The following is an 11,333-nucleotide window of genomic DNA, read 5'->3' as shown; positions in this document are numbered from 1 at the left end:
TTGAGGTCCTTGGTCCACGTGGACTTAAGTTTTGTGCACGGTGACAGACATGGATCTATTTGCAGCCTTTTACACATTGATATCCAGTTATGCCAGCACCATTTGTTGGAGATGCTTTCTTTTTTCCATTGTACACTTTTGGCTTCTTTGTCAAAAATTATATGTTCATAGGTGTGCGGATTAATGTCAGGGTCTTCAATTCGATTCCATTGGTCCACATGTCGTTTTTTATACCAATACCAAGCTGTTTTTATTACAGTAGCTCTATAGTAGAGCTTGAAGTCAGGGATCGTGATGCCTCCAGAGGTTGTTTTATTGTACAGGATTCTTTTGGCTATCCTGGGTTTTTTGTTTTTCCATATGAAGTTGAGTATTATTCTTTCCAGGTCTGTGAAGAATTGTGTTGGTATTTTGATGGGGATTGCATTGAATCTGTAGATTGCTTTTTGTAAAATTGCCATTTTTACTATGTTAACCCTGCCTATCCATGAGTATGGGAGATCCTTCCATTTTCTGACATCTTCTTCTATTTCTTTTTTCAGGGACTTAAAGTTCTTGTCATATAGGTCCTTCACTTGCTTGGTTAGTGTTACCCCAAGGTATTTTATGTCATTTGTGGCTATTGTAAAGGGTGATGTATCTCTGATTTCCTTCTCAGCTTCTTTGTCCATTGTATATAGGAGGGCTACTGGTTTTTTTAGTTGATCTTGTATCCTGCTATGTTGCTGAAGGTGTCTATAAACTGTATCAGTTCCTTGGTGGAATCTTTGGGGTCACTCAAGTATACTATCATGTCATCTGCAAATAGGGAAAGCTTGACTTCTTCCTTTCCAATTTGTATCCCCTTAACCTCCTTATGTTGTCTTATTGCTGTGGCTAGAACTTCAAGTACTATATTGAATAAGTATGGGGAGAGCGAACAGCCTTGCCTCATTCCTAATTTTAGTGGAATTGCTTTGAGTTTCTCTCCATTTAATTTGATGTTGGCTGTTGGCTTGCTGTAAATTGCCTTTATTATGTTTAGGTATGTTCCCTGTATTCCTGATCGCTCCAAGACTTTTATCATGAAAGGGTGTTGGATTTTGTCAAATGCCTTTTCTGCATCTAGTGAGATGATCATGTGGTTTTTTCTTTGAGTTTGTTTATATGGTGTATTACATTGACGGACTTTTGTATGTTGAACCGCCCTTGCATCCCTGGGATGAAGCCTACTTGATCATGGTGGATAATTGTTTTGATGGATATACACTCATTCTTGCTTTGTTTTGTTTTGTTTTTCCAGACAGGTGGTTTTTTGTTTGTGTGTGTGTGTGTGGGGGGTCCTGGCTGGCTGTAGAACAGGCTTGAACTCACAGAGATTTACCTGCCTCTGCCTCTGAAGTGCTGGGACGATAGGTTGTATGTCACCACTGTCTTGGCTCACTCTTGCTTGTGAATTTTCTGGGGATGGGAGTCCACATGTTAATGACTGCAAGCTATCACACTTTCTTATCCTGATGCAGCCTTCAACTGATGCTGGAGAGGGTTTTGTCTACACTCCACCCTCCATGTCCCTTTTCCTTCTATTTTTCTCTCCTTCTTGGGCCTAGCACTAGTGATCATAAATCCCTATGCTAAGGACAAAAACCTGCAGTAGAGAGAGAAAGCAGGAATCAATTTATTTTGAATAACACTACTAACCACGTAATTTACTACTAGGTAAGTATGGGATATGGAAATTCTGGTAAAATAAAATCCCTATCGTCTATAAATCTGCTGTTGTCCTCAGTGTTTTGGCTTTCCAAAAACATTTAACAAATAGGACTCCGGGATTGTAGGAAGTTCTTTTGTTGCTGTAATGGGATTTAGTAGTCATAGTAATTGACTAACTATGAAGTAAGTTCAATTTTGACTTGTACAAGGAAGGACATTGAACTGATTTTTCTCATGATATAGGCATAGAAAATTTATGCAATTGACTGTGTTTGCTGACTTGAAAGTCCTCATCGTACCAACACAACCAAAAGGAATGATGAAATTTTCATGCATTTTAAAACAAGTGGTCTATTTTTAAATTTTAACATACTGTACCCATAAATATGACTGATGATGTTGTACATCACAGTAAACATTTGAAAGGAGTTACATATTGAGAGACTCAGGTCTCAGGAGAAGTACAGGCACAGCAAAAAGGCCTGAGCAGGATGCCCCCCACCCCCGACTGCCCCTGACCCTTGCCCTAGTTACAAAGAGAGCCAGACACCTTCCCCCATAGGGAAGGGGCAATCAGAAGTGGACAGACACCTCCAGGTGCTGAGACTAAAATGTTACAATTCCCTAGACCAGCAGAGTTGTATGCCATGTGATTGTCTGAGTGTATAGTGGGAAGAGGCTTGTAATCTGATCTGTGGCCAACTCCTGTAGCCCACTGAATCTTGTTGACCTTTTAAAGTTTACTTTGTTTTGATTATTTTGTTCCTGTGTAAGTACAGGGACAGATATTTCAAGAATGTCTCATAGCCTTATGCAGAGACCTCTGGTTCCTTTATGTGTTACAACCTCCAAGGCATAAGGAAGACCTTCAAGTAGATAAGGATATCTCCCTAAAAGCAGGGGACTATTACGTTCAGGACTGTCCTAGAGAAGCTTAGAAGAAGCATTCCTGGGAGAAGGCATAAATGATTCAGAAGAAATTTTCCATCAATCTAATATCCCCAAATTGTACAAATATTAAAAGTGCCCCAAGTATGCAACAGGTAGAGATGAAAACCAAAGGTGGCATGGCATCCATCATGCCGCTCAGCTTTGCTGGATCTTTGTCCGAGCAGCTGTGCTGGCTTTATGACTTCTGCCATTCTATTCAGATATGGCTGTGTCAAAATTCTGAGTGTGTCTTGCAGGAGAACCCTCATGACCTTGGTGCGAGATGGTTGTTCACTTGAAACACCAGAAGCATTATTCATGGCAGGGTGGGAAGGTAAAATTGGAGTTCCTTAAAATTAGTAACTGTTTTTCAAAAGGCAGTAATAAGAGAATGAAAATAAGATATAGACTGTGAGAAAATAGTTTGTAGGTATATCATATATGAATGCTGTTCTAGGCAGGGTTACTATTGCTATGACAAAATGCCATGACCAAAAGCAAGTTGGGGAGGAAAGAGTTGATTTGGCCTTCCACATCACTGTTCATCATTGAAGGAAGTTAGAACAGAAACACAAACAGGCCAGAAACCTGGAGGGAAGAGCTGATGTAGAGGCTATGGAGGGGTGCTCCTTACTGTCTTGCTCTTTATGGCTTGCTCAGCTTGCTTTCATACAGAACCAGGACCACGATCCACAGTAGGCTGTGGCCTCCTATCAATCACTAATTAAGAAAATGCCTTACAGTATTGCCTACAGCCCAATCTTATGGAGGCATGACTTTAGCTTGTGTCAAGTTGACATAAAACTAGCCATCTCAGATGCATATAGAATAAAATAATAATACAATGAATGAAAGAATTAATAAAATGTTTTAAATAGAGAAAGAAAAGGGAGACCATGTGCCACACAGCCATCTCCAATGTTCTGTGAGAGGAGCTTCTGTGACCTTCAGGACTTTTTCAGATCCAACTATGCCCAGTAAATATGACATTATTATCTATTAACATCATGGTACTATTGTGTCCACATCTCGAGACCCCCAAGCAAGACCACCACAGAGCCAATATCTGATGCACAACACACGGGTTTATTGATAACAAGCAAGCTGGGGCTTTGTCCTCGTCCAACATCCAACACAGCGGGTGAAGGAGGATGGCCCTGAGCTCTCAGGGTGAGGGGGTTTTAAAGGGAAAAATCATAGGCAGGGTGGTACAAGCCTTTGCATCATATGATTGAGTGAGAGTGTATAACTTTTGAATTTACTGGTTGGGGGTTAGAGTTATGATTTTGGGCAGGCCTGGACAAGTCCTTGATCTGCCATGGAGGCTGGCTGGCCTTGCACATTCACATTGACCCATGCACATAGCTCTAAGTTGGTGAGGGGTCCCAGACAGTAAACAACTGGCTGAACCTAGAACAGTCAGAGTACGTGCAGAAAGGGAGCTACTACAAGGACTATGTCTTTTGTTCATGGCCCTTCCAGAAACTGCTTGCTTAAGTCTCAGGAAACTGAAATTGAGGCCTGATCTCTGAGAAAAGACTGAGCAGCCTGTTATGGCATCTGCTTTGTCCTTTCAGTATAACTGATAATTATAGACGCTATTAAATAAAAACTCACCACTAACAAGCCAATACAATTTTAGAGATAAGAGGAAGTTCATTACATTAAGGGCTGAAAAAATATATTCAAGAGTGGAAAAAGACCACAGGCATCCATATGTAACATCTATATGGAAACTGCCTCAAATCATTTTGTAAACTCCTAGCTCAATAACCTCAGAGGTGTGCAGCATGGCTAATTTATTAATTTTCTGATTTGAGTCTGAGTGCAAGCTTGCCCAAGAAGCAGCTTGGGATTCTGCCAGTAGAGGGTGCCAGGAGACTGTTGGGAAAACATGGGAATAGCAAGATATGTGGGATCTTGTGAATTCTAATTCTTCAGATAAAATATAGTAAACGATCTATACTTCTTTAATATGAAAAAATAACATAAAATAGCATAACATGTTTGGAACAAGCAGAAGCTAATTTTTCTTTCATCACTATAGAAAACCCAGAGTTCGGGTGCCTTAACATGCTTAGATGGGACTGCTTTGGCCCAGTCATTAGAGTTTACTTAGCAAGTTCAAGATCCTAGCTCCATCCTCAGAACAGTAAAATAATAATGATGATTATTGTGATAATGCTAATAGTATTGTGATAGTGAAATGATCCCCAAATTTTGGAATATTATTTCTTTTTAAACTTCTTTTTTCCACTTTTATTTATTTACTTTCATTGGTTTAAATCCGTGAAGGGTACAGTATCACACGGATTCTGTGTCCAACGGCCTTTGCAGGAAGGTTGCTTCGGAATTTGGCATGTACCATGCCACTGTTTCCATGGGCCTGGGTTACTTTTCCCCAGATCACTCTGGTTTTGTTTGTTTTGCCTCCGGGTGTCACTGTGTGGTTTTTTGCTTTATACACATGAGCACATCTCTTGCCCAAGTAGAATTCAGTCTCATCTCGAGCATAAACACCTTCAATTTTAAGAAGAGCTGTGTGCTCTCTTTGGTTCCGGAGACCTCACTTATAGCCAGCAAAAATGGCCTTGCACCAAAGCCTTCCAGACATGTTTGCCTTTTAGAAGTCCTGTTCCCAGCAGGCCCCGGGAAATCTCTCTTTTTAAACTCTTAACCTTGTGACTCTACTTTTAGTTTTAAAGCAAACAAACCACCACCATCACAACAAAAAGAAACCCAAAACTTTCCAAGTAGAAGAGAGAAAAGGCCAAAATCTCACTCAGGGTATCTCTTTCCCTTCCTAACAGCCTGTCTATTTCATGGCCTTTAGTAGGTAGATGATTGGGAGGAATGGATGGTGACTTGCTATTCATATCACATCAAAAGATTTCTCATAGCCTATATAAAGATGCAGCACAACATTGTGCACATAGGAACTGACTTGCCATTCAGAAGCTTTGGGACAGGCATCTGAAACAGAGGGATGCATCAAAATCTGCTCATTGGAATTCCATCCTCATGTCTTATCTTGCCTACGACATAACCTGCTCTATTTATCAGATAAACAAATGGGAGATCCATAGCCAGAGCTTGCTTCTGGATAAATGAAATGATCCAGAACAAGACATCACTTATTAGTGTCTGAGAAACTGACTTTCAGTGCAAGACCACTAGAGGACCCTTACATGACCATCACATCTACTCTCCTTATTAGATCACTCAACTAACAACAAGAATGAAACGCTTAGAAGGTAGCTACTCCCTGTAGCTAAAGTTTACCTGGTCCTGTCCGGCTCCCATGGCCCTGCTGTTTGGACTCAAGTAAACACATAGGGGCTTATATTAATTAAAACTGCTTGGCCATTAGCTCAGGCTAACTATTGACTAGCTCTTACACTTAAATTAACCCATAATTCTTATTTATGTTCAGCCATGTGGCTTGGTACTTTTTCTCAGTTCTGCCTTCACATGTTGCTTCCTCTGTGTCTGTCTGGTGACTCCTTACTCTTCCCAGAATTCTCTTATCTCTTTGTCCCGCCTATACTTCCTGCCTGGCTACTGGCCAATCAGCACTTTATTTATTAACCAATCAGAGCAACACATTCACAGCATACAGAGCAATATCCACAGCAACACTCAAACAAAAGACCAAAGTAGAGAAGCAGATAAAATTATATAATGAAAACTAACACACTAGACACATGAGAAACAAATAAGCATTATATCATTATTCACTTAGTAGTATTTTCTGAGGTTTCAACCTTACAAATATATCACTTTGATGTGTTCCTAATTATTAGGATGTACTATGTATATTTACATACTCAAATTTCAGTTATTTGCATGTTCAACATATTATTTTAGTGAAAGTAAAACAAAGTTGATTTAAAACCTGGCCAGCAACCAAGGAAGAAGAAAGGAATGGAAAATTTTATAAGAACATAATAATGGAAGATACAACATTTTACTGAAGTTTGAAGTTTACAGAACACAATCATCATTAACTAAGAATCTGGAGATGGAGCTTTGGGAAAGACTCAAGACAGAGGCAATGGAAAAAGAGCAGAACAAAAGATGATATATAAACAGAAATAAAAGAAGAACAAGTTAAATACAAAGCCACATGTTGATGGGGTTAGAAACTTCAAGAATTAATGGAATTATAGAATATCACATGAAGAGACTCTCAAGCTGACCAAAGGAATGTCCATGACACCAATTCCAAGAAGGATAAACTTGAAATCTTCTAGATGTAAGCAATCAAACCCAGTCTTGGAAGAAGCAACCCAGGAATCTATACACATGTCCATGCCAAGAGCCTGCAATTAATACCCACATGAAGACATAGATAGGAAAGAGTTTTTCTTTTGTTAAATGTTTCTGGGGACTAAATAAGTAATTTTTCACCTGAATGCACACATGGACACATGCTCATGTACACAGCCACACATTCACACATGCACATCATTGCACACATATACATACACACAAGTGATGGACAAACAGGCGACCTCCGGGCTGGAGGAATGTGGAATATGGGATGACCATGGGCTCTGGCATCTCTCCTCACCTGAGATTGACCATGTGCTGCTGAATCTACTCAGTTACCTTAGGGTGAAATGACACTTTGGACACATGTATAAATTATTTATTTTTATCTATCTGTCTGTCTGTCTGTTTATTTATTTATTTATTTTATCATTCCAGGAAATAAGAGGACAACTGTTTGGCAAAAAGAATGTGCATGTTGTGCATAGATAGAGCAGGTGCCTGAGAGCAGCTCCCATGTATTCTGATTCCCACAACAAATGAACATACATGTGGGGATTAAGACCACTGAAAACCAGAAAATACAACTGAGGCATAGCTCCTCTTAATGCGCATTTACTGTGTCTGGAGAAGCCTAATATCAGATGTCCTCCTTTGAAAAGATCAAGAAAACACAAATCACCTCCCCCAGCTGGTTTATGGAGCCTCATGTAAATGTCCATGAAGTCCTCACTCCCTCCTCCTTTCCTGTCTTCTTTGATGAAGCAGTAGTTTCCTCCAGCAGAGAGGCAGCATGGGGTTCTCTTGTGGTATCACCTAGTCTAACTCTGAGTAGGACTTTTCTTGATGGTCTCTTCTACCTCCCAAATATGTGGGTTTTTCCTTCTCATGGCCAATACTAAAGCCTCAAGAGGCAAAGCTCTGGGTCAGAGGCTATCGGATAAAGCTCCTATTTTTGTAGGTCTCATGATTGCCACAATGTTGTCCCATATGATGGCTACAAGAACTGTGATCTGACTTTTATCCAGTTGCCTAATCGCTTCAGGATTGTCACTCAAAATGTCAGGAGCTCTTCTGTCTTTCAAATTATCATTTTTGGAAATGTATAAAAATAAAAGAAGCTGAAACACTATGGCACCTGCTGAGAAAGAACTCTGCAGAATCCTTGTGCATTGTGGTACATGGGGTTACTAATGTTGATGCTTTAAATACAAACACAAGAATAGGAACATATGGTCATAACCCTTCCTGGAAAGACTGTCAATATAAACGCTTGTGTTCTCAGCTGTGTGTATCCCTCTTTGGAGAAAGTATAAGTTACATGGGGGAAAGGTTTAAGCCCTTTCTGAATGGTCTGAATTTGGGGAGGGAGAAGGTTCCAAGGACAAATGAGAGACACACCAGTCAGTACATGAAAGCTGTAGAAATCCCAGTACCAAGTATGGAGTTTGCTACTGTGAGATACCATGACCTTGACTTTATCAACACTTCACATTAAGCAGATCTCACCCAACACAGTTCATGCTGTTTCTAAATTTCTGTTTCTGGAGTTCTTTGAGAAAACAAACAGGGACAAGGAACTTGCCTGCAGGCATGACCACCCAGAAGGCAAGTCCTACAAATCCCTGTGTCACCTCCACTCTCTTAAAACTGTGTTTAGATTTTTATAAATTTTGTTATGTGAGCATTATGTACTAAAAGGTTTTAATTAAAGATTTTTTTTAATGTTGAGTGAAGTGTTCACTAGCTTGATCTGTAATATATACACATACAAAATTAAATTTGTCATATAATTTATTTTCTTTAAAAACAAACCTCTTTTACAAATTGCCCATGTAACTTTTATTTAGAATTTAAGATCATTTGTAGCTTAATGTCATGCAAATAAAATTCCCCAAAGTGCTAAGGTCGTTGTTTGGAGTTTTGCACTCTGACAAGCTAAATCTTGTCAGCTAACTATTGGACAAACAAAGCCTCTGGCCTGAAAGCTTAGGGCTTGCTGGAATACAGTTCATTGAGCCATAAGCTCCCAACAGCATAGCTAGGAACACAGACACCCCTTTCACCTTGGCATTATGTCTGACAAAAGCATAAATTTCTGTTGTAAAGAAAGTTGCAAAAAGGTTGTCTTGGTGGAGTCTTTGAAACAGGGAGGAAACCTGTAGAGAATCATATTCTCAGCACTGAAAGTTTCAAATGGCCATGTATCCCAGGCTTGCTCTGGATATCAATCTTCAGATCCTCTTGTCTCAGCTTTCTGAATTATAGGTGTTGAAACCACACAATCCAGTTGTAAAAGAAACTATTGTGTCGTTTTTATCTGATTTCCCAAATAGCCTGGATGGCAGCTCTTCTGAAGGGGATGAATGAACATTATAATTAAGTCATTCACCAATAGAAATGTGACTTGAGGGGCTAGAAAGATTGCTCAGTGCTTAAGAATAGATTCTGCTCTTGCAGAGGACCTACATTCAGTTTCCAGCACCACTTTGGGTGACTCACAATCACCTATAACTCCAGTTCAAGCGGGTCTAATGCTCCCTTCTGCATTCTACAGGTATCTGTACAGGTGTGTGTGTGTGTGTGTGTGTGTGTGTGTGTGTGTGTGTGTGTGTGTGTGTGTGTACATTTAAAAATAAAAAGCTTAAAAAGAAATGTGTCTTGATCATAAATACTTGAAAGTGTTAACTGTTTTGTCTCTTTTATACTAATTCACATTATTAATTTTGAGAGGATGTCCTGGCCATGTTTTAGGGTTTCTGTTGCTATAAAGAGACACCATGACCACTGTAACTCTTATAAAGGAAAAACATTTAACTGGGGTGGCTTGCTTACAGTTCAGAGGTTTAGTCCATTGTTTTTATGGTGGAAAGGCAAGGCAGCATGCAGGCAAACTTGGTCCTGGAGAACTAGCTGAGAGTTCTACATCTTGACTTGCAGGCTACAGAAAGAGGTCTGAGAAACTGGGCATGACTTGAGCATATATGAGACCTCAAAGCCCACCCCCACAGTGACACACTTCCTCCAACAAGACCACACCTACTCCAACAAGGCCACACCTCCTAATAGTGCCACTCCCTATGGGCCATTTTCTTTCAAACCACCACCAGCCCTAAAATGGTTCCTTAGTTACTTACTGGTTATTTGGAGTAACTATTATTATAAATTATAATAATATAATATAATATAAAATATAATATAATATAATTAATATAATATAATATAATTAATATAATATAATATAAATATAAATCTGAGCCTATAAGGTGCTAATGAGTTTCCACTCCTGAAAGGTCTTCTTTCTAGAGAGGAAGCTGCACTTGGGCTCACTTGCAGTAAATGTAACACAGCAAGAGTGGTTGTCTTTCAAAGTGAGGTTGCAAACTGTCTGTTCTTGTTCATGTCTGCTTATTTAATAGAGGCAGCTGTCTTGTTGCCCCCAGAGGAGCCTTTAAGGTGTCAATCTTCAGACACTGGGTCCTGCCTCCAGCCAGGCTATGGAGCCTTGAAAGTCTTTTCAGAAAAAAGCTCTGGAAACAGTTCAATGGCAGTTTTGTCTTTTTTTTTTTTTTTTTTTTTTTTTTGGTTTTTTCGAGACAGGGTTTCTCTGTGTAGCTTTGCGCCTTTCCTGGAACTCACTTGGTAGCCCAGGCTGGCCTCGAACTCACAAAGATCCGCCTGCCTCTGCCTCCCGAGTGCTGGGATTAAAGGCGTGCGCCACCACCGCCCGGCTGCAGTTTTGTCTTGAGGTCAAAGCACCCAGCTGAGCTCTACTCAGGTTCCCAAAGTCAGAGACTTTGTTCCAACTGACTAAGCCTCGGAGTAATTTTCTGTCTCATTAGGAGAAAATACATACTGTTCCTTGGGTTCTTATTTTTAAAGACTGTCCACTTAGTACCAAGGGGAGAAGTGACCTGTGTTTTCAATAGATTCATTAATGGTTCAGGAGAAATAATATGTACACACATAAGGATATATAGAGACAATGAAAAGTTTAAACAACTGGTAGAAAGGAGGAGTTCTCTGAGCAAGTATTTACATTTACATCTTGATTAAGGGTTATAAGGTCAAGGAAAAGGACAAATTAAAAGGGGAATGATTAAAGCTGGTAAAATTGAGATTACTAAATATACATAAACCAAGAAAAATATAAAAACAAAGTAACTTTTTTTTTCTTGATTAAATGTGACCATGTGACCACATGTAGGGTTTGGAACAGGCCTAAGATGCAAGGTTGAAAAATGCTCTGCCGTCATTTATTCCTGTGTAGTAATATCCATCAAAGATGTGCTTGACTTAAACAAAAAAGATAAATCATATAAGATTAAAGCAATGAACAAAATTCTTTTATTAAATACATTTAACAATTTTAGTTTGAAAAAATCTGAAAGATCCCTCAGGCTTGATGGGATATGAAAGTGTGGCCAGTGCACTTCTTC

General features: G+C 39.5%; 1 pseudogene; it reads right to left on the bottom strand.

Annotated features, from left to right (window-relative positions):
- Positions 1 to 4,669: 4,669 nt before the first annotated feature.
- LOC102920108 (large ribosomal subunit protein eL33 pseudogene) lies at positions 4,670 to 5,437 on the bottom strand (annotated as a pseudogene).
- Between the last annotated feature and the right edge of the window lie 5,896 nt (positions 5,438 to 11,333).

The sequence above is a fragment of the Peromyscus maniculatus genome, chromosome 22 (assembly GCF_049852395.1).
Source record: "Peromyscus maniculatus bairdii isolate BWxNUB_F1_BW_parent chromosome 22, HU_Pman_BW_mat_3.1, whole genome shotgun sequence".
Lineage (NCBI taxonomy): Eukaryota > Metazoa > Chordata > Mammalia > Rodentia > Cricetidae > Peromyscus > Peromyscus maniculatus.
Note: the sequence above shows the minus strand (reverse complement) of the source record. Positions and strands in the feature narration are given on the sequence as shown.